We start from the raw sequence: 6,729 nt of genomic DNA on the forward strand, positions 1-6,729 counted from the left end.
TTATACTGACTTTGGGCTTTGTTTGTTCTTTTTGTAGTTATTTTAGGTGGGTTAGATTTTTTATTTGAGATTTTCCTTGTTTCTTGAGGTAGACTGTATTGCTATAAAATACCCTCTTAGTACTGCTTTTGCTACTAAGTTTCCATAAGTTTTGGTATGTTATGTTTTCATTTTCATTTGTCTCCAGGTATTTTTTTATTTCTCCCTTGATTTCTTCATTGATCCTGTAGTTGTTCAGTAGCAGTTATTTAATCTCCATATATTTGTGACTTTTCCCACTTTCTTCTTTTAGTTGATTTCTAGTTTCATACCATTGTGAGCAGAAAAGATGCTTGATATGATTTCAGTCTTCTTACACTTATTGAGGCTTGTTTTGTTTCCCAACATATGGTCTATATTTGAGAATGTTCCACGTGCAGTTGAGAAGAATATGTATTCTTCTGCTTTTGAGTTGAATGTTCTATATTTATATATTTCTAAGTCTATCTTGTCTACCATTTTTTTGAGGCCAGTGTTTCCTCATTGACTTTCTGTCTGGATGATCTATCCACTGGTGCAAGTGAGGTGTTAAAGTCCTCTACTATCATTGTGTTGCTGTTAATTTCTCCCTTTAGGTCTGTTAACAGTTGCTTTATATAATTTGGTTCTCCTATGTTAGGCGCATATATATTAATAAGTGTTAGGTCTTCTTGGTGGAGTTCCTTTTATCGTTATATAATGTCCAGCTTTGTCTCTCATTGTCTTTTTTGAGTTGAAGTCTATTTTGTCTGATGTAAGTATGGCCACACATGTTTTCTTTGCTTGCCATTTGCTTGGAGTATCATCTTCTATCCCTTCACTCTGAGCCAATATTTATCTTTAGATCTGAAATGGATTTCCTGGGGGCAGCATATTATTGAGTCTTGCTTTTTAGTCTGTCCAACCACTCTGTGTCTCTCGATTGGTTACTCAGTCTATCTACATTTAGATTGATTATTGTTATATGAGGGCTTAATCTTGTCATTTTATCCTTTGTTTTCTGGTTGTTCTATATTTCCATTGTTTCTTTTTCCTTATAGTTCTGTCTGCCATTTCAGTTTCATGGTCTTCTGTGATGGTTTTCACAGTTTCCTCATTATTTATGATTTGTCACTCTGCTCTGAGTTTTTGTTTTGTGGTTACCTTGAGGTTTGTATAAAAGATTGCATAGATGAGATAGTCCTTTTTCTGCTGATAGCATCGTATCTCCATTAACCTATGCAGGTTCTCTCTTTTTCCTATACCCTTCTATGGTTTTGTTGTCACAAATTATCCTTTTTTATGTTGTGAGTTTGTGTCCAAATTGAAGTGGTTATAGTTATTTTTTGTGCTTTCTTTCTCTTTAGGCTTTTTGTTATAATTAAGTGTTTACTCACCTATTCTGATATAGAGCTGCAATTTTCTGGCTTTCTCTGTCTGTTTATCTCTTAGCTCAAAGCCTTGTAAACCTTTACCTTTTTGATTCAGGTAGGAGGGCTCCTTTCAGCATTTCTTGTAAGGCAAGTCTAGTGGTGATGAACTCCCTCAGTTTTTGTTTTTCTGGGAAAACTTTTCTTTCTCCTTCATATCTGAAAGATGACTTTGCTGGATAGAGTTTTCATGGTGATAGTTTTCATCTTTCAATATCTTGAATATATTATTCCACTCTCTCTTGGCCGATAGAGTTTCTGCTGAGGAATCTGCTGATAGCCTGATGGAGATTCCTTTCTAGGTTATTTTCTCTCTCACCACCCTTACCATTCTTTCTTTGTCATTGTCTTTTGACATTTTAAATATAATATGCCTTGGAGATGGTCTTTTTGTGTTGAGATGATTAGGAGCCTTATTAGCTTCATATGCTTGTATATCCAGTCCTCTCCCCAGGTTTGGGAAGTTCTCAGCTAATATGCCTTTGAATAAGCCCTCTGCTTCTTTCTCCTTCTCTTCTCCCGGGATATCTACTATCCTCATGTTGCTTTTCCTAATTGAGTCAGATATTTCTTGTAGAATTTCTTCATTTGGTAAAAATTCTTATTTCCCTTTCCTCTTATGCCTGAATAATTTCTAGATGTCTATCTTCAAGCTCACTAATTCTTTCTTCCATGTGACCTGCCCTATTTATAATGCTTTCTACTTTATTTTTCACCTCATCAATTGTGTCCTTCATCTCTAGAATTTCTGGGGTTTTTTTAGAGTTTCAATCTCTTTGGTGAAGTACTCCTTCTGTTTATTAATTTTGTTCCTCAACTCATTGAACTGTCTTTCCGAGTTTTCTTGTAACTCATTGATTTTCTTCAAGACAGCTATTTTGAATTCTCTGTCAGTTAGATTGCAGTCTTCTGTGACTTTAAGTTTAGTTTCTGAAGAGCTGTCATTATTTTTCTATTCTGCCTTGTAATGTAGTTCTTCATGGTACTAGATGAGTTTATCCTCTCCTGGAACATTTGTGGTAGTAAATGACTTTCATATTTGGGCAAGGCTTTGGTTACTTTGGTTCTGAGCTACTTCTGGTTGTATTTGAGAATGTGCATTTCCCATGCAAGAGGCATCATCAGTGCTCTCCTTTTGCTGCTTGTGCCTCTCAGGTTGCTGGTGCCGTGCTGCCTACGATGTCACTGCAATCTCAAGTGTTCCCACAGGCTCACCACGTTGCAGTACTTCTGCTGCTTCCAGAGTTACCTGGGTCTCATGTTCCCTCACTAGCTCACCACAGGCTCTCCACAGGCTCGGGTGCTGCTGCCCCATGCACCACCTGTGCTGTTGCTCCCAGTTTACCAGTGGGGGCACTGGGTTCTTGAGTGTCCCTGTTGTTGCCAGGGGCCCAGGGTCTTTCATGCAGCCCCCACTGCTGGTAGAGCCAGTGTCACCACCAGGGACTGGGTCATGGGTTCTGCTGTGATTTCTGAAGCCTCAGGTCACAAGTGCCACCTGCCACTGCTGGGGGAGGTGCTGGGGCTAACCTGTGAGTGTTGTTGCTGGTCCTGTAGCCTGTGGTCCCTTGTGTGTGCTGTTGCACTTTTTGAAGCCTCAGGTCAGGGCACTCTACCCCAGCTTGAGAAATCTGCATTTTGGATGCTATCCTCACTGTTGGAAAGACCAGTGCCACTGCTGGGGGAGCAAGAGGAGGCTGGGTCACCAGTTCTGCTCTATGTCCTGAATCCTCAGGACATGTGTGCCATCCACCACCTCTGGGAACATGACAGGGGCTAAGTCACAAGTGCCATGTCTGCCTCTGCAGCCTCTGTTCACTGTCATGCATACTGGTGTAGGATTCACGTTTTGGATTGCTGCCACTGGAGGAGGGGAAAGGGGATGCTTCCCTAGTTCCACTGCCTCCCTCGGGGTCCAGTCCACCCACCTTCAGATATATGGATGCACGGATATCTCAGGCATTCTGGTGTTCTGTGCAGGGAATTCTCTCTTAGTCAGTGGATATCTTACTGATTTCAACTTAGAGGGGAGAGACAAAGGGAACAACTCAGTCCACCATGATGCTGATGTCCTTTCTCTCAATTGTAATTTTAATGGCATGCTCCTGAGAAATTCTGTGTGTAATGGCATTTCCTCAGTTAATGGAAGGTGACAGTATTTCATCAGTTAGTGCCTGTGGATTCCAGCGTATTCTGTCCTGCTATTCTGAGATGGAGGTGTGGGAGTATCTTAGCTCTTACTGCAGAAATTTTTCTTTAGTCAAAGCTAATGCTTAATATTCATTCTTGGGAAAGCTTTAGCACATATACATTTGCTTTGCTTATCAAAATTGTCATTTTTTCATATTTTTGCTTTTCATTTTTAATGTTAATATACTTGTCATTCCACATTTTATTATTGATGTAGTAATTTTGCACCTAAAAAATTCAAATATGTGGTCACTAAAATGTTTATGTATGCTCATCATAGCAGTTTAATACTGTAAAAAAAAACCTAAACGTATTACAATAGAGAAGGGTTAAATTAATTTTGAAAGCCTTAAACCATAGAATAGTATTGCACCATTAAAAATTATTCAATCGGGCTGTCCCCATGGCCTACTGGTTAAGTTTGGTGTGCTCTGCTTTAGCCTTCAGGTTTGGTTCCCAGGTGCAGACCTACACCGCTCGTCAACAGACATGCTGTGGCAATGACCAACATACACAACAGAGGAAGATCAGCACAGATGTTAGCTCAGGGCAGATATTCCTCAACAAAAAAAAAAAAAAGATTAAAAAATCTTTTTGTGATACGGAAAAATTCTTAGAATGCAATATTATAAGTGAAAACCAGGGCACCAAAGTGAATATACAGCATGACCTAAACTGTGATAAAAATTATGTGCATAGATAAAATACTAGAAACACACTCCAATGTTAATAGTAGTTTGTGTTGAGTGGTAGGAATTGTAAATGATCATCACTTTCTTCCTTGTACTTATCTGGATTTCCAAATTGCATTTAATGGTCACACATTTTATATATAATAAGAAATACATTCTATTTTTTAAAAATGACTATTGATATAAACTTTTAAAAAGTAAATCATATTTTTTTGCTAGTATTCATTTTCAGAACCAGTCATTTCTGTGACTATACATAATTTCAGCTCCTCCTCAATGCAGAAAATAGGCAGTATCAAAGAAAGCCATAATTATAGTTATTCTCTATAAGATCATCTCATACTTTAATGCACTTTCAGAAACCATGGTTTTTCATAAAGTCTGTGAAACATGGCATAAATGATGTATAAAGGGAAAATAAAATGTGTTTAGTGTCTGGAGAGTACAGAGTTCATGCTCTTCCCCTCTGAGTTCCTTAGATAGTTTACTTTGCAATATGAGTTTTGTTTCAAGCACAGAAGGCAGGAATTTCTATTTTGAAATTTACATAAAATGTAAGTGATTTTGATGTTTTTGGACTATGATACATGATTGTATATAAGAAACTGATTAAAAACTTATCTTCCTCCCTGCAAAGAGAGAGAAATTTTATATTAATGAGAATGTATTGTGAATGTCAACTTAACATTCTTCCATTGTTGTATTAGCTTCTTGATGTTGCCTTAAAAAATTAGCACATACTTAGTGGCTTAAAACAACAGAAATTTATTCTTTCATGGTTCTGGAGGTTGGACGTTTGAAATCAACTCATTGGTAGGGCCATGCTCCTCCTTAAGGTTCTAGAGAAGAATCCTCCCTTGCCTCTCCCTAGATTTTGGTGGTTGCCAGTAATCCTTGGAGCAGTTCTTGGAGTTCCTTGGCTTATAGCTTCATCATTCCATTTTCTGCCTCTTTTTTCTCTTGGCTGTCTTCCTTCTTTGTCTGTCTGTGTCCAAATTTTCCCCTCCTAATCTACCCACTCTAATCCATGTGACTTCCTCATAACTTGACTATATCTGCAAAGACCATATTTCCCAATAAAGTCACATCCATCGGTACCAGGGATTATGAATTCAACGTATCTCTGCTGGAGACACAAATCAAAATACAATGCTTCCTCTCTCTCTTCTGGCCTTCCTTCCTTCCTTCTTTTCCTCCCTTTACTTCCTTCCCTTTCTCCTTCCTTCCTTCTTTTTCTTTCTTGATACTCTCCTTCCTTCTACAAATGAAACACTTTATTCTCTTGTTCCCTTGAAACTTCAACCTCCCAGATGCATTTACACCTCATTGGCTACTCCCTCTCAGTCTCATTAGTGGAGCCTTCTTTTCAGTTCAGCCTTTAAAATTTGCTAGGTCCTGAACTTGATCCTGGGTCTCCTGTCTTCAGAAACCTTACATTTTCCCTAGGTAATCTTATCCATTTCCAGGCTCTAAATACCATCTATAAAACCTTGTATTTTGGAATTCCCTGGGACTGAGTATCAAGCCACCTCATTATGTCCTACTATTCACTCATTCCCTGGATGATGCTATTAATTTCAGGGTTTCAAACATTATCTACCAGCAGAAAATTCTTACTCTGATACTTACCCGCTCTATTTTCTGAACTCTAATCCCTTTTCCACATGCCTACCAAGCATCTCCATTTGGTGTCTCACAGGCATCTCAGAATGTATATCTAAGAATCAAAATTCATTGTAAAGGGCTCTTCGTCCCATTCCTAAGATGCTTCCTCCTTTATAGTTTCTCATCTCAGGAATGGCCCTAACCTCCACTCAGCTGCTGGCAGTAGGATTTGCTTTCAGTTAAGTCAGACTTTAACCCTATTTCCTCTGGTTTGCTTCTAAATCTTGATGGAAAAGAAGGAAACCCAAGGAGCCTAAAAACAGGTGCCAGAGGAACAGGTGATTGGAGAGTCAGAGAAGCGAAGGGCTGAATCTCTTAAGAAGAGATTCATCAGCTGTTTTAAAGGGTGCAACATTCTTTATAATGAAAAATAGAAAATTTCCTTTAAATGGAACAACACCAAAGTCAGTGATGACTTTAGAAGGTGGGTTTTTAATGGATATGTTGTGATAGAGTGGGTTGAGACATAAATAGAGGACAAGAAGATGGAGAGGGATGACATCCAAGGTCAAGTCTTTGGAGCAGCTTGGCTGCAAAGTCAAGAAAAGAGATAGGGTGATGGCTTCATAAGAGATATGGGGTACAGAGATAAGTTTGTTGATTCATTTATTCATTTATTTGTTTCTATTGTTTTTAATTTGAAAGAAAGCATATTTGAATGCTGATAGGAAGGGCCCCATAGAGCCATCAGAGGTTGACATAAAGGAGGCAGGATACTTGATGGAACAAAAATGTTAAGAATAGAGATTGAGATG

Source organism: Equus asinus, chromosome 24 (genome assembly GCF_041296235.1).
Source record: "Equus asinus isolate D_3611 breed Donkey chromosome 24, EquAss-T2T_v2, whole genome shotgun sequence".
Classification (NCBI taxonomy): domain Eukaryota; kingdom Metazoa; phylum Chordata; class Mammalia; order Perissodactyla; family Equidae; genus Equus; species Equus asinus.